The 24433-nt window shown below is 41.6% G+C and overlaps 1 long non-coding RNA gene across 1 annotated transcript; it reads right to left on the minus strand.

Annotated features, from left to right (window-relative positions):
• Positions 1–251: 251 nt before the first annotated feature.
• LOC134389377 (uncharacterized) lies at positions 252–14909 on the minus strand. Its single transcript, XR_010024699.1, has 3 exons — positions 14864–14909; positions 11012–11123; positions 252–2004 (listed from the first exon to the last, which is right to left on the minus strand). It is a non-coding gene; the product is annotated as an uncharacterized LOC134389377 (long non-coding RNA).
• Positions 14910–24433: the final 9524 nt, after the last annotated feature.

Consider the following 24433-nt stretch of genomic DNA (forward strand, 5'->3'; position numbering starts at 1 on the left):
CCCATTGAGGATTTCTAACATCCAGAACTGTCCAATAAGAAATTTGTGTTTTTTTAAGCCACTATTTGTGGTGATTTGTTACAGCAGCAATACAAAATTAATACACACACATCCCCGCCCTTCTCCCCCCAATCCTAGACAACCATTAATATACTTTCTGTCTTTATAGACTTGCCTATTTGAGACATTTATGTCACACAGATGCCCATTAAATCTGGGTATAAAACAAAAAAATTTTTTATTGTTGGTAATTTTATTACAGTCTTTAGAATCATGGGAACCTGTGTGTTTAGTTAGTGTCAAGAATTGGGTATAGCTTGATTTTTTTTTCTTTTTCTTTTTTGCAGGGAGTGGAGAGAAAGGGGGACACTGTACTTTTAATATGTGCAAACCCAACAAAAACAGAAAATACCCCAGTAAGGAGAAATGTTCAATTATTCCTAGTGAATGCACACTCCAGGCAGAGAAGCAGTGTGATTTGAATTGTAATTTTAGGAGCTTTAGAAAAACTACATATTGCACCATTCTTCAAGTCTAGCTAACAATGCTCATAGTTAGGTGCCCTGTTCCATGATACTTTATTGATTTTATGCAAGTCTTATTTCTTCAGCTTAGTAATTTCTTCTAAATTACTGCAGGAGGTAAATGGCAGGTGAACAATTATTGTAGCAGGTGACTCATGAGAAGAATTAGAAATTAAATAGCATTTGCTTATTTCTTGTGTAGTCACATTTTTATGAATTAGAGTCCATTATTACTCTGTTCTCTTGATATTTAGAAATAAATTTCTCTTAGGATTTTGCAATCTGGGTTTCCCTGACCAAGACTCTAATCCAATATCCTTAGGAAAATTTGAATGGGGAGAAGGGTAGGCATCCTGAAATCCTCTTTTTTCTTAAATAGTTAGTGAGATAATTTCCACTCCCAGTGTAGAATGTCTCCCAGTGAGTTTTCAAGTTCATTAATAATAATAACTAATCAGTGCTGGCCTGTTTTCCCACCATTGTACCACCTCTAAAGAAATGTATACTAGAAAGGAAAGAAAGACCACAGTGGTGTGTTGGACTTGCAGAGGGAGAGAACAGACCTAGGGATACAAAGTGGAGTGGGGAAAGGGGGATGGGAGGGAGGTTGGGGACAATTGAGGGGATAATTGGGTGGGGGACATGGGGTATAATCACAATTTGTAGTAATGGACATGCTGCCAGTATGGTTCTGGCCATCACATATTGGGCACAAGTGGTGACAATTTGCTTTGTACCCCATGAATATTCATAATCAATAAAAATAAAACAAAACAAAAAAGAAATGTATACTCATACTCATGTCTGTAATAATCTCTATTATCAAACATACTATTTTATAGCCTTGGCCACTGCTTAATTCCAGTGGGAACCACCTCTCCTTCTTGTTACCTCCTCTCCTTCTGGTTACCTCACAGCCTAAATATCCAGCTCTCCCTCTAACTCCCTGCACTACCTATCTTTAACCTAGACCATGAGTAATATAAGATCATGGGACCCAGGATATAGATAGACCATGGAGTGTTTACTGTTATTCCTGACTTGAAAATAGTGGGAAAATACAACTGCTTTCACGGATTTCTGGACGAAACTGGGTTTTGTCAAAAAACAGCCAAAACTGGGTTGAAGTTATAGTGGAACTTAAGTTTTGTACACAAAGTCATTTTTGCCTTGGCTGCCAAAAAATATGTATGGTTAAACTAAATATTGTACTGCAGTAGCTATAATGACATAGGATTTAATGTTATTCTCTCCTTGAAGCTGAAAACATACTTAACAGTGAAAGAATGTCTTTCCCTTGGTGTCGCCCGCACCGCGCTCAGCCAGTGAGCGCACCGGCCATCCCTATATAGGACCGAACCCGCGGCCTCGACGCTCCAGTGCTGCTGCGCTCCCAGTGCCACACTCTCCCGAGTGAGCCACGGGGTTGGCCCAGGTATGTCTCCTTTTACCGCTACTATTCAATGCGACATTGGGAATCCTAGAAAGTGCAAGAAAGCCAGAATAAGAAACAACAGGCACATGGATTGGAAAGCAAGAAACAAAACTGTTACTACTTGCAGGGGACATGATTGTCTACATTAAAAATCCCCAAAAATCTACAAAAAAGCTCCTAGAAATTTCAATTTCCAACAATACAATTTTGATAATTTGTTTAAAGTACCATTTATAACAGCATAAAAATATGAAATACTTAGGTATAAATCTAACAAAATATGTACAAGATATGCACACTGAAAACTACCAAATAACAAAAGAAATGAGAGACCTAATTAATGGAGAGATATACTGTGTCCGTCAATTGGAAAAGTTAATATTATTAAGATGTCAATTCTCCCCAAATCGATCTATAAATTCAAAGCAATCCCAATCAAAATCCCAGCAAGACCTTTTGCAGAATTCAATAAGCTGGTTTTTACTGTATGGTAATCATACAATAAAACTGAAGAAAAGCAGTTGAGAAGGGAGAGATTACTCAATAAATTATACTGGAACATTTAGACATCCCAATGGGAAAATAAAATTAGATTCTTACCTATACTATTACTAAAATAAATTCCAGGTGGACTAAAAACCTACATGAAGCAAATGTAAAACTTTCTAAGTATGAGTGGTATGATTTCTACAAATGAGCTTCATCTTGGCTGCCCCCCATATCTTGACAGCTGAACCCTGTAATAGATGCCTCAACAAGGGGCTGGGCAACCTGTGCTCCAGCACTGCCAGCAGATGGACACAGCAGCTCCAGAGGCATCTCAGATGGCCATCTTGTGTTTGTACGCCCTTGCGACCTACCTGGACATAACGCCCAACTGACCCTGATTACCATTTCAAATCCTGTGTTTTCTTTTAAACAGCTCCCCCCTCCCCCAAACTTGAGCTGATATTAAGGATGAGATTCTGCCGTGGGTGCTACTGGAACCCCAGACATTCCATGAAGATGTGCTATTTCCTGCTAGAGGCCAGGAATACAGCTAAACATCCTTCAATGCACAGGACAGCCTCCCCCGCAAATTACCGGGTCCCAAATGTCAATAAAGCCGAATTTGAAAAAACCCTGCTTCAGACTGAGAACCAAGGTGATTTCCTTAGTTATAAAAGCCCCCTAACCAGACATGCTGTTCTAGATATTATAATGATAAATGCCAAGCATTTAAATGCAAACATGAGTAATGAAAACGATATAAGTTTTGCAGACCAACAAATTAGGGAATGACAAAGGGCATATTTTGAAAACAATTTTTAGAATAGAAGAAATAATGGGTACAACTAGGCTAATGGATTTCTAAATGTCAATAGAAAGTTATAAATTGTCAAGATTGGCTCAAGAACAAATAGGCAATGTAATTGATCAATGCCATACAAAGAACTGATAAAGTTCTCTTTACCTCTACCCCCAACAAAAGCAACTGGCTCAGGGAGCTTTATAGGTGGATTTCTTTCCAACATCCAAAGGACAGGTAACTGTTAGACTGTTCAAACTGTTCCAGAACAAAGAGAAGGAACAGCCTCTGAACTATTTTTACTGAACTGGTATGACAAAGATGGAAAAAAAAAAATTAGAGGGCAATCACACTTAAAGATGCCAATACCCTAAACATGTTAACAAATATAATCCAGCAGGACATAAAGAAATTTAAAAGATGATATCCAACTAAGATTATAAGAATATAAGGATGACTCAATATTAGTAAAACATTAATGTAATTAATTACATAAGTAGGTAAAAAATATCATCTTGAGAGATCTAATATAAGATATAAGGGCCGGCCCATGGCTCTCTTGGGAGAGCGTGGTGCTGACAACACCAAGTCAAGGGTTAAGATCCCCTTGCCGGTCATCTTTAAAAAAAAAAAAAGATATAAAATTCAGCATACATTCCTATTAGAAACTGAGTAGCAAATGAAATACTTCTTTTTAAGGGTTTACTATTCTTTTTTTTTTTTTTTTTTAAGATGACTGGTAAGGGGATCTTAACCCTTGACTTGATGTTGTCAGCACCACACTCTCCCAAGTGAGCCACGGGCCGGCCCTTTAAGGGTTTACTATTCAATACATTCATCTTCCCTATTGAATACTCATTGATAGAGATTTAGTTTTATGATAACTTCAAATTTTCAATACAATGCTTAAATTTAAGCCGTAACTTCCATCCATTCGGGATGCCTGAATGTTGACTTGGTTTAAATAAGGGTTAATGGATTTTCCACATCAAAATACTCGAGTGTTTGCCTGTGTGTGAACCATCAGAATCCCAGCTACAGCCTTTCCAACACAGCACACACATGAAACATTCTTCATAATATGGACTCAATGCCAAATCAGATTATGTTAACTCTAAAGGTTCTGAAACATATGAAACACTGAAATGGCTCTATATCAATTAGGATTCTGTTACAAGTGACAGAAAACACAAATCAAAACAAACGAATTTATTGATTCATGTCACTGAAAAATCCAGAGGCAGGTTTAGTTCTTTCCATCTCTCAGTCTCTCATGTGCAGGGTTGGCTAACTACTCAGCCTTCGTGTGGATCAAAGCTAACATCCAATACCAGCAGAAAAGAATGTCACTTCCTGGTAGAGTTTGCATGGTCACAGGGTCCATTCTGATTGAATGAATGGGTCATCACTGTGGCTGGGCAAAAGGAACAGTGTACATAGGCAAGACTAGACATATGCTCCATTCTTGAAGTGGGGAACAAAGCCCCACATGTAAAACACACGAACTACTGAGTGGGGGTAGAGAGGTTTCCCCCCAAAAAGTAGGGCAGTAACTACCATGAAAAGGGGGTAAAAAATGCTGGGAGGCCAAAAGAACCAATGTCCAGCACAGGCTTCTCTCTAGAGTGGGGAAACTCATGATGGTGCAGCTGGGAAGAAGTCCTAAAGGTTTTCCCACACTTGCTACACTCATAGGGTTTCTCTCCACTGTGGATTCTCCAATGCTGACTTAATGTGGAAGCTCTTCCACTCATTACACTCATAAGGTTTCTCCCCAGTGTGGATTCTCCTATGTATAGGAGAATATTCTCCAATTCAGAACTACTAGAGAAGCCATTCCCACATTCCTTGCAGAGATAGGGTCTGTCCCCACTGTGGATTCTCTGATGCCTGATCAGATTTGCACTATTATTAAAGGCTCTCTCACACTCTTCACACTCAGTGGGTTTCTCTCCAGTGTGGATCCTGTGATGCCAAATTAATGAGGAATTGCCATTAAAGGATTTTCCACACTTCTCACGTCGATAGGGTTTCTCCCCAGTGTGGATTCTCTAGTGTCTAATGAAGAAAAAAAAGCTGAAGCAACTCCCACGCTCCTCACATCTGAAGGGCTTCTGGACATAGTGAATTCTCTCATCCTTTCCTTTAGTATTTTTCACTGTGGGGATTTCCTGATGTTTCCCCACTTCACAAGCTTTTGGAAAGTCAGTTTCCTAAGAAATACTCTTTGGCAGCCCAAGTGACATCATCACACCTCTTTCTTCAGAAATTCCCTATGTTGATGTGGACTCACTGTCAATGTTGGTCTCAGCATCTGACATAAGAAATAGAAAATACAAACGCCACCTGAGAATTATACTAGAAACAATAGAGCACTGAAAGTATAGGGCTTTTAGAGATTACTATTCCAGTCTCCATGTCAGCAAGCCAGAAACACAAAGCTATTAACATGGAAGTGCCAAATATCGCAGAGGCAGAAAACAGTAAAGGTGGACCAGGAAACTGGATTTTTAACCCCAGATCACTATACTTTCCAACACAGAAGATTTGCTTCCTAACTTCTCCAGAACTATGTATTCCTAATAACTTGTGACTTCATAGTACTTAAATGCCTGGAAATGCACAGAGTCTAAGACCAAGGGGCAACTCCTGACAAGCTACAAGAATTGAGTGTACACCCTATAACTGTTAGAAACTGTTGAGCCTATGCACTGTTGTCAGACTCAAAAGTGTCTGCTGGACTACTTGGGAAAGGAAGAGCACAGTTTGCTTAGAGACCGAGGAGACTATAATACCTTCTCACAATGAGAAAAATGGAAATCCAAGATGAGAGAAAAACATTTGTTACAGACTGTCCAATGGTATTTGTATTTCTAAAGACTGGATAACATTTTAACTAAGTTAGTTTAAATTTAATACTTTTTTAAAATCATGAGTTAAATTTCATATTCAAGGATTAACTTTTATTTTATGCTCTTTTGTTTAATATTTGTATACTAAAACCAGATTGGTAGCATTTTTATGCCCTTCTGCAAAATAAAACTATGTTCTGAATGCCTGCTTTATTTTTCCTTTTCTTCGCAAATTAGCTAACCTTGATCTTAAAGCACTAGAATAAAAGCTCCATGAGAGCAAAGGCTTTGTTTTCTTTCCTGCTGTTTCTCCAGTGCCTCAAACAGTTCCTGGCACAAAGTAGACACTAAATAAATATAATAAATGATTGAATAAATATATGTTACTACATGCAAGATAGGCATAAGCAGAACAGTTCTCTGGGTAATCTTGGAATGACCCAGTTCTCTACCCTTTCTTGTTTGCACTTCTCAAGAATAACTATAGAATGTGCTGGAAAGGCAACATCCTGAGACAGGGGAACTGGCCAGAACAGCCTGTGCTCTGTTCCAGCGCCCCCCAGAGCAGGATGTCCTTCAGTGCTTTAGCCCAGTGATTCATGTTGCCTCAGGTTATAAAACCCAGGGTGAGCTGCTTTCTGGGATCCGTAACCTGTGGTGAAAGTGGGGGACTTGAAAAGAAGACTCCATCCACCTGGGCAGCTTTCCTGAGCCTTGGGGAACTGGCTTGCAATGAATCCTAGGCTTCTGTTGTCCCTTGTTGCCTTTCTGTAAGTAATAAACCCACTTCATGTACTTCATTGTTTTGGGGGGGATGTGGGGGGGTCTGTCTCACGAGACTCAGACAAGTTGGTAAAACAGTGAACCTGCTTCACAGTATACAACCTATGTACCATAACAATAAAATTACTTTCTCTCAAAAATAACTGGACCCATGTTATAGCATCATGGCTGACAAGTTCTATTTTAACAGTGGTGGGGGGAGGTTATCTGGGACTTAGAGGAGTAGGCTTGTTGAAATGGGGAATGTTGGGAAACAGGAGCAGAGAGACAGCTGAAATTGTGAATAAACAAGGTAAATAAAAATCTGAAAAACAGTCACCCAAACAATGGGGAGCTTGGAGGTCAATTCTCATATACTTTTCTCTTTTCTGTTATAGGGCAAGAAGCAAGCCTCACAAAATCAGGATTAGAATAGATGACGAAAAAAAACCCTTTCCCCTGCGGCCCTATAACTCTAACATTCGTATTGATCAGGCTCCCCAGGGCAGTTTTTACAAGCTTTCCTGAACTTCCAACTTGCCCTGAACTCCCAACTGTTCCCCCTGCCTAACTAGTCTAACACCTCTTCCTTGCTGTGAAAACCAAGGTTGCCCAGAATGTGCTCCTCAACCTCCTTGCCCTCCACTCCCACACGGCAGCGCCCCATCTCCTACCTTCCCTACAAGTCTCATCCTTCCCTCACTATGATGCCAGCTCTTCCTGTTCCTCTAGGATGAAACTCCATCAGGTACACCCTCTCCCCTTCTCACCTTTAACCTTTTCTTACATTAGATATTCAGGTGCACTGGAAGATAATTATCTTTCCTAGGCTAGTTTTTTTTCTTTTTAATTGTTTGTGAACCACTAATGGGTCATGAGATAAATGTAGTAGATTGTGAGCAAAAACTTTTCTAAAAAATGAAGTAGGTCAGAATAGATTTGAACAGAGAATTAATAAGAAATACCAGAAGTCAGAGCACGGGGAAAGCTAAGTATTCATCTGAAACTTTGGTTTCAAGTACATACAGAAGAGTATACACTGGGATGTAAAATAAAATGTATTTCTTACTGCATGTTATAGTAACATTTGCAAAACATTGCCTTAAGCTACTATTTAGTCTTTCCCTTCATTCCTAAACCTCACAAGAGAAGAATCTGCAGTGCTGCCTCAGCACGTTCCCTTCCCACTGACCTCCCGACGGCCTTATTCTCCGCCGCACGCGGTCTTCCTTGAAGAGCCCTTAGCTTCAGTTTCTCTCATCTTTTCTGGTTGGTGCTCTAAGTCTCAATTATCTCTACTTCCACCTCCTCTCTCCTTAACCCTAAGTATTCCTTAAGATTCTGTTTTCCATCCTCTTCTTTTCTCTACTCAGGGGAAATTTCAGCTAAATAGAGTCTGTTATATAGAGCAGGGTTTCTCAACCTCAGCACCACTGACATTCGGGGCTAGATAATTCTTCATTGTAGGGAGCTGCCCTATGCACTGTAAGATGTTTAGCACCATCCCTGATAAAGTAGCATACCCTTTTCAGTTTGAACAACCAAAAATGTCTTCAGACACTGCCAAATATCCCCAGGGGGGAGGGAGGGGCAAAATTGCCCCGAGTTGAGAATCACTGATGTAGAGGACTCCCATATATACCGGCTGACAATAAAGTCTGGAAACATAGAAAATAATATATTTCTTAATAGATTATAGATGTACTTGACACCATTATGTGTGTTTGCCTATGTTTCCAGACTTTGTGACACCCTGCTATCCCCAGGGAGGTGTGTGTCCCAAAGAAACCTCATCTTCACTATAAAAGCTGTTCTTATATCATGACTTCCTTTCGTTGCCTGACTCATTTACACTTTTACTGCTGAGCTTTGTCAATGCTACCGCCACTCTCCTCACAGTGCTTTCTACTCCTGTCTACCCTGTCTGCACCCTTGATGGGCTTCCAAAGTTACGACTGGAACATAATAACGATGTGACAAAGCTTTATGCCTTCAATTTTCCCTCAGTCCAATCAAACCCCATACTATGTCGAATGAGAATTTTGAAAACATAGCCATTACAGGCCTATGTCACTAGTGGTAAGGTCACTGTGGGGTCACTGCTTCTTTTCAACACTCTGTTTTTGTCTGTTCTTCCATTTCCTTTTCCCATGCCTTGAGTTCCCTAGGACAGAACTTTTCAGGTGTGCCATACTGTATTCCAGATTTCCTACCTGCACTGACACTGTTTACACATGGCTGGCTAAGTAAGGGTACTGAAGGGCATGCTCTGTAGTAGAGCAGAGCTGTCCGAAAGACATACACAATAGCAGCTTTAAATGCAAGTCATGTTATATAATTTTAAATTTTCTGGTAGCTAAGTTAAAAAAGTAAAAAAACGGTGAAATTAATTTTAATAATATATTTTATTTAAACCAATACATCCAAAATAGTATCATTTATCATTTCAACATGTACTTGACACATAAAAAATTATTCAAGTGATAATTTACATTTTTGTAATTTTTGCACATTTTTGTACTAAGTCTTCAAAAGCTGGTATACATTTTATACTTATAGCATATCTCAATTTGAATTAGCCTCATGTCAAGTACCTAACAGTTTAATAGGCCTATGTAGCTAGTGGCCACCATATTAATAGCACAGAAGTAGAGAAAGTCCTGCTTGTACTTTTAGTCCTAAGCCTTATGCTCTTGAATGCTTAGTAGGAAAGACAGAAGAATGAGTGCTTGCAGGTGGGCCCCAGAAACATCCATTTTTAAATACACTCCCATGATTCTCCTGTACATTAAACCATAAAGCACTTCACAATTATATATGTGATCTATATGGAAGGTACGTAATGATATCTCATAGTGGTTTTAAATTGCATGCCCCTGATGGCTAATGAAGTCAAACATCTTTTCATGTGCTTTTCTGCCACCTGTATACCTTCTTTGGTGAAATGTCTATTCATACATTTTGCACATTTTCTAACTGGATGGTTTGTACTGTTGACTTTTATTTATATATTCTAGATACTAGTCCTCTGTCAAATATTATATTATGTCAGAAGTTATACTGGATCTTCTGTTCCCTTCCTTTAGCCAGACTACATTCTTTTTCTCCCATCTACAAACCATTCTTATCTGCTGAGCTCAGAACAAATATCCCTGCCACTCAAGCAGCATTACTTGATTTTTTTTTTCCCACTATAAAGCTTTGTATAGACACTCTTGTTTTATTAACTATTTTCAAAATAACCAAAACAGTGGCTGGTCCGTGGCTCACTTGAGAGAGTGTGGTGCTGATAACACTGAGGCCACAGGTTTGGATCCCTACACAGGGATGGCCAGTTAGCTCACTTGGGAGAGCGTGGTGCTGACAACACCAAGTCAAGGGTTAAGATCCTCTTACTGGGCATCTTTTGAAAAAACAAACAAAAAACCAAAAAAAATTCTCAAAACTAACAATACCCCTTCATTTCCACAGGATAACAGCCATCTTATACCCAATTACGTCCTTTCTCCCTCCAAATTGGTTATGATCACACTTCCTCAGACTGGCCAACTACATTTAGATGTGAAGGAAAAGGAGTGACAGGTGGTCACTGGTCAAAACAAACACAGATGCAAAGGCGTTTCAGGTCAGTATTGGAGAGTTCCACAACGTTCCAGGTGTTGACTGCTTCAGTGGCAAGTTCTCTTTCCTACTGCCATGCTAAGAATGGTTCAGCTTCAGCGGGCCACTCGGGCCTTCACTATTGTATTAAGACTCTCTCTTTAGAAAAGACATGGATGTAGTTTTGCAGGCTGGGAAATCCAAGGTCAAGAGGTACATCTGGTGAGTGCCTTATTTGAGGGAACTCTACAGAGTCCTGTGGCCACATTGCAGGGTATCACATGGCAGGGGTTGAGCGAGAGTCTCATTACTTGACTTTCAAAGTGGAATTACTCTAACCCTGCTTCTGCCATGCTGCCATAGCCTACTGCTTATATACCAACAACAGCACTTAACACGTTCTCTTTCTTAGCTCTTGACATCTGCCTCTATAACTACTATCCTCCAGAGCTTCTTAAACAAGGTTTGGCACACAGCAAGTGCTCAAAAACAGCAAACCACATATCTGACAAAGGACTACAGTTGCTGGTTCTAAACCTGTCTCACTCACCTATACAGATGTCTCTGGTCCTCTCTGCAGGGGGAGCATCCTGTGCCTCCAGGCCCCAAGGCAAATCTCCTCCCTCCAGAAGTGAGATCAGGGAGTTTGCAAACTGGGTATCCTAAAAAGGGGGAAGGAAATGGGGCTGGAAGTGCCGTCTGACGTCAGTGTTCCTAAGGCACCTTGTGGCCCTGTGTCCGCAGAGACAAGAGAAGGAAACTCCAAAGTGGCTCAGTAAGGATAAGGCCCACAGAAGTGGGCTGGGGTATAGGGAAGCCCAAGGAGATTCTGATCAAAAGGAAACTGAGCATTTGTGACCTCTTCCTAAAATGTCACTCAGAGAGGGCTTGTTATTGAGATCCTGTGAGACCCACACAAGTGCAGGGAAGGAGTGACAGAAGTCCTACTTAGGCCTCTGAGAAAGCTGAAGGAAGCCGAGAACTTCAACAGAAGATGCTTCTTTCACACTGTTGCCCTGCAGAGAGCCCCTATGATGGGAAGTGTTCTCACCAGAGAAGAGCCTGACCCACATGAGACCCAAACTAACCTCAGGCCTCCCCCACTCCCTCACTGACATCCTCTAGGGCTGAGGGATTAGGAATGTTTTCCCCCAAATATGTGGAAGGTTATTAGATTCATGCAACGATCCACCCCTACCCTTGTCCTATGAGTCTGACTCCCAAAGACAAAGTGGCCTTACCCAGGGAAGTCAAGTTCGTATAATTGATCAGCATCACTTCCCTGTACAGGACCCTCTGTGCAGGAGAAAGACCAGCCCATTCTGTCTGGGTGAAGTACACAGCCACATCCTCAAAGGTCACCATCTCCTAAAACAATAGGTTCCTGCTGTCCCAGAGCCAATCCTCTGGCTTCGGGCCAGAGTGCAGGGGAGAGGGGACAGGAGGCTTGAGGGAGGGTCCTGCGAGGGCTGGAAAATGAAAGAAGGGTGCAAGCATGTAGCATTGTGTGCTAGTGAATGACTACATCTGCAACTATAAGTCAGAAGTTCCTCTTATTGTCAGAGGAGCTTCAACTTGCGCACACAATGACGTACCACAAAAGGAAGCATCACATTATAGAAAAATTGGAACAGAGGGCCTGCCTGTGGCTCACTTGGGAGAGTGTGGTGCTGATAACACCAAGGCCATGGGATCAGATTCCTACATAGGGATGGCCGGTTAGCTCTCTTGGGAAGAGCATGGTGTTGACAACACCAAGTCAAGGGTTAAGATCCCCTTACTGGTCATCTTTTTTTAAAGAAAAAAGAAAGAAAGAAAGAAAAAAGAAAAATTGGAACAGAGCAAGTCTGTGTGAAGTCACTTTCCTAAAGCAAACTCGCTTCATGTTTGCACATGCCCTCCCCAGACTCTGCACAGCACATGACTGGCCTCCAACTACCCTTCTCACTGGTGACATCTCAGGACTTACCTGCTATCTGTCCTCACTTCACTGGCTGAGGGCCTGGCCATCCATCCTGCTCCCCACACGTCTACTGAGCCCTGCTCTGTTCCCAAAGCTACCTGCTCAACCCCAATCCCCACACCCACCTACCAAGAATAGAGCCATGGTTTGTCCAAGTGGGCCTCTGTCTTCTGCACCCCTCCTCTGATGCCTGAACTCTGTTGTGCCACCCAATATCCCCAATCCCCTAACAAAAGGCAGCTGTGTGGCCTCTGCTCAAGCACCTCTGGCAGAGGAACCTCAATGCTGCCTGAATAGCCCACTCAACTGCAGATAGCCTCCATAGGAGAAGGTGCTTCCTGATTCTAATTGCTGCTAGGTGGCTCTTTATACCTCTCAGATAATCTGTCCTCTGCCAACCAAACCTGCCTGCCCACCTCAACTCCACCATCCCGGACAGCACCCTAATCTGGGCAATCTCACCTCCTTGGTGACTTCCCCGTGCAGCAGTGATCCACCTGCCTCCTCTCTCCAAGGTCTCATGTGGTTCTGGCACTAGTCACAGCACTACCTCAGATGCCCTGGTGACCTTCTTGCCAGTGACATTCCTGATGTGTCTGAGCCGCAAACCTGTACTGAACCTACCTTCCTCTCTTCCTTCCTCAAGGAGCAGGGCTCCTTGGCTCCTCCTCCTCCTATTCATATGAACTGCACAGTACCAGGAGAAACAATTAGTAAGTGCTCAGACATGATGTTGGCTATTATTTTTATTCCCTGTCTCAGTTAGCAGCACTACTTATAGTCTGGTCTCCTAGCTAGAAACCCGAGAATCATTCTTACCTCTCAACCAGTCACTGCTCAGTTCTGACAGTAAATCACTAATCAAATCCTGCCAGTTACATCTCCTAATAAGTTCTGAATCTGATCCTTATTTACCACCGCTAGTTACCACATAATTCAAATCCTCAGCTACTGATCCTTGAACCAATGCAACAGTACATAAGGTGAAGCTCATCTTCCAAATCCACCTTCTGTCCAGCACACAGAATGATCTTTCTGAAATGCCAATCTGACCCTTAACTCTGTTGGTTAAAATACTTGAACAGATCACCACAGAACAACAAACTGAGCTCTCCAAGATCCTGAGCCTGAGCTCTCATCTTACATCAACAAATGTAAGATGACAGGAGGGCACAAGATTGGAGACAAAGGAAATAGCTGGGAGGCTCTGATGACAAGGTCCTAGAGGAGGGATGATAAAATCGTAAGGAGAGCCTTACAAAAAAGGAGACAAATGGGTGCTGAGAAAGGAACAATAGGACTTGGATTGAATGTACAAGGGGACAAGGGAGAGTGAAAAGTCAAAAATGGCTCAGAAATGTAAAGACAGTGACCCAGATGGTGACACGGTGATACAGCAATTGGTAGGAAATGCAGGAGTGGGGTGGAAGGTACTAAAGAAGACAATGAATTGCAGTTCTAATGTGGTGAGATTAGGCTCCGGGCAGGGAGATATTAAAGGGAAGGAGCACACTGAGAGCGGGCAATCTGTGACAGGTACTGGTGGTCTTTGGAGATAAGATCACAGATGCTGAGATGTGAGACAGAGAAGACTCAAGAAGACAGAGACCCAAGCAACACTCAGTAACCCATTAGTCTGCAGAGCTAAAAGGCACTTGGCAAAATATTTTTCCCTAGCAGGAAATGAACTGCATTGTTGCCATCGGACAAAGGAAGTCAGCTGAGACACAAAGAGGTTACGTGACTACATGACTGGCTCAAAGTCATGATGCCACTGAAGGCTGATGGGAAATCTAATCTGAAATTAAATTTCCTGCCACCTAGTACCAGGTTTCATATTGCAGCATGCTGCTTCTCTCAACCAGCAGTACTGACTCTGAAGGAAGACATGTCCGTGCTGTTCCTGAACCAGTTTTTTTCCTCACTGATCCCAAGCCCCCAACTTCTACCTTGTTTTAGGAGGACAAATATTATAAGCTCCCTTTTTCTGACTTTTTTCCTGTCGTTCCTCTGCCACCACTTCCCAAGAACTTTGTGACCTTGCTGATCTCGATCACTCCCATTCTATACTGGATCCCTATATCACCAGCCTAAGTCCTTCATTCTCAGGTATCCCTGTGCAGCATTGGGGACGCTTCTGAACGTGGGGACCCTCCAGCCCAGCAGAGGTCCACAAGTGCTAGAGGCTGTACTTCTGCTTCTGGGGATACTCTCACCAGCTGTCTCTATCCATCACTCCCTAAGCCCTGGAGTCTCTGGCTGCTCAGCCCTTGCGCTCAGCTCTCCCTCCTCAGCATCTAGACCCACTGGAGAAATAAACAAGGGCTTTCCTACTGTTTTGGCTTTAGGGCTTGCCAGAAACGTCCTCATCACCATTCATCACATCCCCCATTTCCTTCAAATCGGATCTAAGGCTGACCTGAGGGATCCACAACTCACCTGGTGCCAGGTTTTCAGGGCTATGGCTGCCATCACCTGGGCTTCCTCTCAGGGAAGGGCAGGGGCTAAAGGAAGAAGCAAAGAGAACCAAGCGAGTTGCCGTGGTTTGGATGTGGTTTGTCCCTGCCAAAACTCATTTTGAAATTTAATTGCCAATGTAACAGTGCTGGAAGGTGGTGCCTTTAAGAGGTGATTGGGTGGATAAGGTAGATTAATGTCTTTCTCAGAAGACTGGGTTAGTTTTTGTAGGAATCCCCGTGACAGCGAGTTGTTATAAAGCGAGGTTGCCTCTCGTGGTTTGGCCTTTTGGCACACACCTGCTTCCCTACCATGTTATGATGCAGCATGAGGCCCTCACTAGAAGCCGAGCAGATGCCAGTGCCATGTTTCTTGGACTTCCCAGCCTCCAGAATCATGAGCCAAATAAACCTCTTTTCTTTATAAATTACCCATCTCAGGTATTCTGTTATAGCAACACAAAACGAACAAGGACATGAGTCCTGCCCAGTCAATGACTTTCCTTTAAACTTGCAAACCCGTGTTAGCTGTTAATAAGAACAGCCAACAGTCACTGGCAGCTTACAGTGTGCCAGCCTCAGAGCTCAGCACCTTACATTCATTAAAATACTAGCAGATATGTAATACTCTTGTCCTCATTTTACCAAGGCAAGGAAACGAGGCTTAGAAAGTTGAAGTAATTGTCTTAGCCACAAGGTTTGTATTCATAACCACTAGGGAATGCTTTCTTTCCCAGGTAAAGCATAGGTAAATTGTGCCACAGAAATCGTGGGGTGAGGTTGGAGTTACTCTGGTCAAGGAAACTTAAGAAGAGGAATTAACCAGGCCAACAGGGGAATATTTACCAAAGGAACTACATGTTCTAGAAGTAAAAGGCCAAGAAAACTGTAGCAGAGCCAGGTGTGCTGCAACAGGGAGGGCGAAGAAGCTGTGAGATGGCACGCTACGTCGGGCCTTGTGTACGTAAAAAACCTTGCTCTTCTGCCTAGAAGCAATGGAATTATTATGAGCCGGGGCAGAGGCAGGGTCAGAATTTATTAATATTGTCTTTCCCGTTGGGCTCAAAGTTCACACGTATCTCATTCAGTTGCGTGCCAGGAACCTAGAACAACACCGCGCTTAGTAGGCTCTAGATAAGGTAACGGACTGAACGGAGGGTCTGGGTGGTCGGGTGAGTCACACGGGGCCACACCTGCCAACTGCGGCCCACATCCACAGTCCCCATTTCCCAAAGCTGCCACAGCAGAAGAGTGAAGGGGTCCGAGGAAGGGCGGGCCTGCCCCGCAGACCACCCCCGCTCGCCCGGTCCTGGCGCCTCCGCCCGACTCCCTCCGCGGTTCGGCCTCCCCGAGGCCGCGGAAAGCGACAGCGGCCTCCCGCCGGGGTAAGCGACGCCGCCGGCCTCGGACGCTGAGTAGGTGCGCTCCCGCCCAGCACTCACCTCCGGCGGCGGGAGGCGCGGCGCTCCGAAAGTGCGTCATCGCGCGTCGCTTCCTTTCCTCTGGGACGCCTGAGCTTTTCGGTGGTCCTCCCCCTTTCCCGGGCCGACCCCTTGTGAGAAGGGAGATACCTTCTCTCTGCGGAGCGTATGGCAGCCTCACTGTTCAATCTTCGGAAGCAAAAGGATGAGCTCTAGCTCATGGATGAACTCTAGCATTTGGGGATTCTCTGACTTGACTGCACTCACGCTGGATTCGGGTCATGGTAACTGCAATGTGAAGAGTGGATTTAAGTTGGGCACGAGAGCAGTTAGGAGTCTACGTAAAAGGCCCAGTCACGATAATGAAGAGCTGAATCAAGGCAATACTGTTTATAATTCTTTGCCATGAATATCTCTCACAAGCTGGTCTCTAACAAGAAACAGCTGCAAGTGTAGATGCACTCAAGCACGTTTACATGAATCACGTGTACATTTACTCAGCCTTCTTGTTGGTACCTCTGTAGAAATGAATTTTTTCCATTACACGAGATCAGCATCCAAGCTGCTTTAAAATCGCCAATGTTTATTCTGTCTCAGTGCCCTTCCTGGCCAAAGAACAAAATGTTCTGAGATACGCCTTCTTCACATCAAGATTACTCCATTATTCCAATGAGAAAACTGAGTCCTAGAAACATGAGACAAGTCCGAGATCTCAGTGATGTAGGCTTCCGGGCCACCTTTGTAGTATAACCCTGACTTCTATCTCTGTGCCACTACTTCAGTTTAGTCACTGGGCCTAATGTTTCTTGAGGTTCTGCAAATCCTTCCAGTGCCACTTCTCCACAGACGGACAAATAAGAGGTCCTGATGAAGTTGGACTGTAAGCTCTGTAATTCAGCTCAAATTAAACTAGGTAGGAGAAACACAAAGGGGACTCTAGAGAGAATTTGGTCTGGCTACTGCTCTGGATACAGCCAGAAGGTCTCTTCTGGGGGCTTCTGGCTTGGCAGAGCTTCAATGAAGAGTTGTTGCACTCTGGCTTCCAGGGAAGGGCAGGGAATTCACTGACATTCTTAGAGGCTCAGGAACAAGGTCATTAGTTAGGTCCTTTAGGATTACTGGGGGTAAGGGGGGGGTGGCAGGATTGAGGGTAGAGATGGTTAACTAAGTAATGCTGCAATGCAGGAGAGCTTCCAGTTTACACTTGTAATACCCACAACTTAATGGCTTTCATTTTTTTTCTCCCTATGTGGATTCTCTGGTGATGACATTTATACTGTATCTGAAACTTTCCCATCAGATTGTTTCCCAGATTAGTGACTGCTAGAAGTCAAGGGTGTTAAAAGTTAAACGTAGGCATACTGAAATTCTGAAGAGTTTATTTGAACATTCATCAATTCATGAACTGGGCAGCACCAGACCTCAATCAGTTCCTTGCTCCACCAAGGGGGCAAGAGGGGGAAACTTTTATAAGGTGTTCAAGGAGCAAGGCAAAGAAAATATTTGATTGGTCAAAGTGTAAAGTCCCTAGTTAGAAGTTAATTGGCAGTTTCTCATTGGTAATGTCTCTAGTAGAGGTTAATTGGTAGTTTCTGATTGGTTAAGCTCAAGTTTTGTTTTGCTGCTCACACTGAGTTCGTCTTTGGCTTGCTTAAATAAGAACCCAAGGCACTGGAGCCATCTCTGCCTAATGGCCTCCCAATTAATTTTTTTTTCATCAGTGTCAAGGGAGTATCTGAGTACAAACGGGTGGCAAAAGGGAGTTTTACTGAGGTGATAGAACTGTTCTGCGTCATGATTGCAGTGGTGATGGTTACATGACTGTGCAATTGCCCCTTCATAGACCTGTACAGCCAAAAAGAGTGCATTTTAATGTATGTAAATTTAAAATAAATTTTAAATGGAAGTATACATTCTTATAAAAAGAATAGGTAAGCATAGAAAATTCAAACACTATAAAGAAAGTATAAAAGAACAACGTCAAAGTTACTGGAAACCCCACAGTACTTAAATTTTTGGTAAATACTTTTTCAGAAACCTTTCTATGCATATATATTTGTACACATATTAGATTATTTCGAAGACAATTTTATATAAAATAGTATTGTAGTATATGTATTCAAGTTCCATAGCTGCCGTGAGATATGAAGTTTGTCTCCAGCTAAGATCACATCTTTGCTTAGCTTTCTCCCCACTTGTCCATCTTGCTCTGTTCACTCCTCCTCTCCTAAGAGCACTCCTTCAATTAATCACTTGCACAAGAATCCCCATCTCAGATTCTGCTAAAAGATAATATGAATATTTCTATGAATTTTTTGAAGTATCCTTATTTTATTCATCAATAAAGAGAAATGAGCTATCAAGCCATAAGAAGACATGGAGAAACTTTAAAGGCATATTGCTAGATTAAAGAGTCCAACCTGAAAAGGCTACATACTGTATTATTCCAATTATATCACATTCTGGAAAAAGCAAAACTATAGAGACGGTAAAAATATGGTTCCTGGGGTTTGGTGGGGAGGGGAAGAGGGATGAATAGTTGGAGCACTGGGGAATTTTAGTGCAGTGAAACTATTCTGTATGGTATTGTAATGGTGAATACATGACACAATGTATTCGTCAAACCCATAGAACTGTAGAATACAGAAAGTGAACCTTAATGTAAAGTATGGACTTTAGTTAATAATGATGTATCAATATTGGTTCATTAATTTAAAAAAATTTACCTCACTAATGAAAGATGTTAATAATAGGGGAAACTCTGTGTGAGGAGGGGGCATATATGGGAAATCTGTAATATATGCCCAATTTTCTTGTAAAAATAAAACTCTTCTAAAAAGGAATCTGATCCAAAACAGGTATCATACTCTGCACACTATTCTGTAATTTACTTTTTCAGTCAACAAGATGTGACATTTTCAGTGTCAATAGTGATTCCCATTATTGTTTTAAATGGCTCTATAGTATTCCCCAGCATTTACAGTAATTTATGTAATCACTTATTGGTGGATATTTAGGTCATTTTCAATTTATCACTAATATAAATTGTATATAAAGCTACAACAAATACTCATAAGTACACATCTGAACACAATTTTATTATTACTTGAGGATAAATTTCTAAATGTGACATTTCTTAGGGAGAGCATATTTAAGCTTTTATTACATGTGCTACTACTAACTGCTACTCAGGAAGTTTATCATCAATCTAGTCACAACAGAGCACAAGAAATCCCATTTCCCCACACTCACACCCAAAACTGGGCTTTTCAATACTTTAAGCAAGACTTAAGTAACACTAAACTTTCTTTAATTTCATTGATTACATAAAACTTGGTCCCAGGCCAGTGATACACACCAGAGTTCATAATTTAGGTAGCAGAGGATACCCAGGAAAAGCAAATCCCACTAAAGATAAGCACACACAATTTTTAAAAAACAACTTTGAGATGAAGCAGCAAGGCGATGAGCAGGATCCAAGATCTAGAATTAACAACAACAAAAAAAGTAAGATAATTTTGAACATAAATATTAAAGACATAAAAGGAGAATTAAAAACTCAAGAAAGAAATGATGCTATATAAAAAGATGTGAAAATAATTAAATAGAATCTTAGAAATGAAAAACATAGACACTGAAATTGAAACCGCAATGGATGGGTTAAACAGCACAGTAAACACAGGTGATGAGAAAGTTAATAAACCAATGCAGATATGAGGACTTTACATAGACTATAGCACAGTTAAAAATTAAGAGAAATACAAAATAGAGGACAAGATATGAAAAGTAAAACAAAGTATCTGATATACAGCTAATACAAGATCCAAAGAAGAGAACAGTAAGTATGCGAACAAGTAATAGCAAAGATGTAGGGAAACAGTGAGAGTATAAATACTATAGAAATGCTTTGGAGAGCACTGGGCAATATTACATATAGAACTACAGTTGAAGCCCTTCTCACCCTATACATATTTGAAAAGTTTCTTATGGCAGATTCTTTAATGTTCAACTAATTTTGTATTAACATGGAAGGATTTCTCCAATGTAGATATACATATATGTATTTTTTAAGATGACTGGTAAGGGGATCTTAACCCTTGGCTTGGTGTTGTCAGCACCACGCTCAACCAGTGAGCTAACCGGCCATCCCTATACATAGGATCTGAACCGGTGGACTTGGTGTTATCCGCACGGCACTCTCCCGAGTGAGCCACAGGCCAGCCCCAATGTAGATATTCTGAAGTTAACTCAATTGGGAGTACACCTAAAGGCCTTCCTACAGTCACTGAACTCAGAGAATGTCTCCCCAGTGTGGATTTTCTGATAAATTAGTCTTGCATTGATGCTGAAGGCTTTTCCAGATTCCTTACCATGAAATGGTTTCTCTCCAGTATAAATAAGCTGATGCTTTCTACATTGGGAGCTACATCTGAAGGCTATCTCACTCATTACAATCATAGGGTTTCTTTCCAGTGTGGATTCTCTGATGCTGAATTAACTGTGCATTAATACTGAAAGCTTTCCCAAGCTCATTACATTCATGTTTCTCCCCAGTGTGTATTTTCTGATGTCATATATAGAACTACGGTTGAAACCATTCCCATATTTTATTTATTTACAGAAATAAGGTTTATCCCCATTATAAAGTCTTTGATGTCTGACTAGACTTGCATTGACATTGAAAGCTTTCTCACATTTATTACCTTCATAGGGCTTCTCTCCAGTGTGTATTCTTTGATGTTTAATACAGTAAGAACTATACTTGAAGTCTTTTACACACACTACACATTTGAAGGGTTTCTCCCAAGTGTGGCTTCCTTGATGTCAAATTAGTTTTGCATTCACATTGAAGGCTTTCCCACATTCTTTACAATGATATAGCTTCAGATCTCCAGTGGACTTGCTAGTGCTGAGTTGGGAGTTATAACTAGATGTTTTCCGACATGCTATACATTTGAAATGTTTCACCCTGGTCTGCATTATTTGGTGCTAAATCAGTTTTAAAACCGAAGCCTTTCCCACATACCTTACATTCATAGAAGCTCTCAGTAAAAGAAATGCTCCGAAACTGATAAAAGATTTGTATGTTGATTAACATAAACCTTCTCTCCAATGGGGACTCTTTCATCCTCCCTACACCTATTGGAAGAAACTTTTATTCCCCTCGTACTCCTTGCTCTGCGTATTTCCTATTGCCTCTTCAGTTTATAGTTGTAGTGGATTGAATTATGTCCCCCCAAAACTCCCTGAAGCTTGAATTGTGTCCCCCAAGTTTTATGTATTGGAAACTCAACTGCCACTGAGACTGTTAAGAGGGTGGGAAATCCTATTATGATAATTGAGAGGTGGAGGCTTGAAGAGGTGATTAGATTGTAGGACCCTGCAGTAGTGAACAGATTAAAAATGACGGTCAGGGGCCTGGTTCTGAGGGTTTTAAAAGAAGAGGAGAGTCTGTCTCTCTCTGCTCTCTCTGCTTCCACCGTCATGCAATGTGAGATCCCCTGGGTCACTGTTGCCACCACATGATAGACTTTGGACTTCCCAGGCTCAGAAACTGTAAGCAATAAATGTTGTTTTTCTTTATAAAATACCCAGTTCCATGTATTTTGTTATAAGCAACACAAACGGACTAATACAATAGTCATCTGGAAAGGTTGTTCCTTAGGGAATGTCTTTCTGGAGTTTACCAGATATCATAGGCATAAGTTCTTCCTTTGGTAATCTTTTGTTGTTATGAATTCATTTACACTCTTGGTTACATCATCTTTATTAAGAAATAGAAAACAAAATTGCACTTAAGAATTGCTCTTGGAAAGGCAACTTAAAATCATAGGACTACTAAATATCATTGGTCCAATCACCTCAACTTACCAATGACAAGGTGAAGCTATTATAAAGGAAATACACAGTATCTCAAAAAAGGAAAATGGCCAAGGTAGAAAACATAAACCAGGTCTTAACTGCCAGTTTCATGTTCTTTCCATCATCAGTAATGTGCTTCTCCTCACTTTATATAAGACCCAGAAATTCTACTTCTAAATTTATATTATAGAAAAAAATTATTCCAAATATGCACAAGGAGACATGTACAAAAATGTTCACTGCATCTATTTGTCAAAATGAAAAACTATAATAACCTAAATGTACATTATTAAGACAATGCTAAATCAATCGAGGTATATCCTACACAGTAAAATACTATACAAAACATTAGTGAGAATAGTTAACTAGAGCTATGTGTACCAATGTACTTAAATCTCAATTCCATAATGTTGAATTTAAAAAGTAAGCTGCCAAAGAATACATCACATATACCATTTAAACAAATTCAAAACATGCAAAATTATATTACTGGTTAAAGAAACATATATAACAAGTTTTAAAGCATCTATGGGCACAATGGTTAAGAATTCAGATGGTGACTACCTCTGGAGCCACAGAGGGAAATGGAATTGGAAAGAAGTATACAGGAGACTTCAATTCCATTTGTAATGCTTTAAGTTCTTAAAAAACATATAAAACCATGATAAAATCTTGAGATATAATAATGCTGAAGACAGGTACATAGGCATTTATTATTTGCCATATTTTTCTACATCTTAAATATTTCTAAGAATTTTTTAAAATCTCAATAGTACCACTAGTAGAATAAAAACAGAAAAGATGTCTTCCAAAATAGCAAAGGATGACCAAAAAAACAAAGAAAGCAGAGTCTATATAACAAAAGAGACAAAATAGGAAGCCAATAAGTATTAAAAACTAAAAATACTTAAGACCACAGATATGAAACCAAAATTTATCACAACTGATGTAAATAGTAAACGGATGAGATAGGGTACTTTCCATGAAGCCAAGGGCAGACAAGCCTGTGAATAGGGTGATTGCCTTTACCTGGAACAGCCCTCACGAACAGGACATCCTGTTTCTAATACTCAGAGAGTTCTAGCATTTTTCACTGAGAACAAGACTCCGTGTACCCACGAAGTATACTGCCCTAATGCAACAATTATGTATAAGTGAGGTCTCTTCTTACCAGTCATTCTTTCATAGTTCATATACAATAGTCCTTATACTTCTTCCTAAAGCTCAGGAATCATTAAAGACTAACTAGGTTTCTTGTATGACCTGGTTGACCTGGACACTCCAACAGAGGCAGGTCTCCAAACCTGCTTCTTCAAAACAACCGAACCCTGCAAGAGCCTTGGTTAAAGCCTCAGCCTTCTGTGACAGAGCTCAGAGGCCTGCTCAGTCTCCCAGGGCCAGGCTCACTTCTCCCCTTCTCATGCCCCAGCAGAGCTATCTACAGTCACTTCCCTCACCCTCCCCATCTTTGGGCTGCTCTGTCTCCTGCTCCTGTTCCAGCAGCAGAGCTTGCAGCTGTGTGGCCTCCGAGGAAAAGCAAGTGCAGGCCCGAGGTGGCCACCGCCGCACAGGGACACACTTCACTTGAAGCACTAAAGCAGGAGCCCTCCCCCGCACCCTTGTTCGAGTTTGGTCCCAAGCAGTATCAGGAGCGAGGGATCAGGCTCAGCTGTCGCGCTGACCCCACTCCCAGCCCGAGCTGGTCCAACCAACCCTGCCTGACTGTGCCAGGTGAAAGGTCAGATGTGCGTCACACGCAATGTTCGTCTTCCTTTCTAGGTGGCAATGTGGCCACCTCTCACTCTCAGTGTTTCTTTTTTATTAGCACATTCACTGTTACAAATCATACTTATTCTTTATGCCCCTTACCCCAATCTCTCCCCTTCCCCTCCCCCTCCCTCTCTTTCCCCTTCTCCCTTCCCCCTCCTCCTCTGCCCTCTAATAACCATAGATTTGTTCTCTCCATCTGATAGTAACTGTTCCTCCGTTGGTGGTTGCCTGGATTATCTGTCCTCTGGGAGGCGTTGTCTTCCCTTCCTTGCACACACTTTTCTTTCTCAGCAGGAGCCTCCCGCCTCGATCATTCTTCGGTTGGGTGGGTCATTGAGAGGATTAAACAACATATGAAAAGCACTTATTTTAGTGTCTGACTTATTGTAAATATTTAATACATGTTGAATTGTTTCTTTTTATCGAGGTATGACTTGAAGGCAATAAAAAGCACAAATCTTAAGTGATGGAGTTTGGATGTGTTGTCTCCACCAAAACTC

Source organism: Cynocephalus volans, chromosome 10 (genome assembly GCF_027409185.1).
Source record: "Cynocephalus volans isolate mCynVol1 chromosome 10, mCynVol1.pri, whole genome shotgun sequence".
Taxonomy (NCBI): Eukaryota; Metazoa; Chordata; class Mammalia; order Dermoptera; family Cynocephalidae; genus Cynocephalus; species Cynocephalus volans.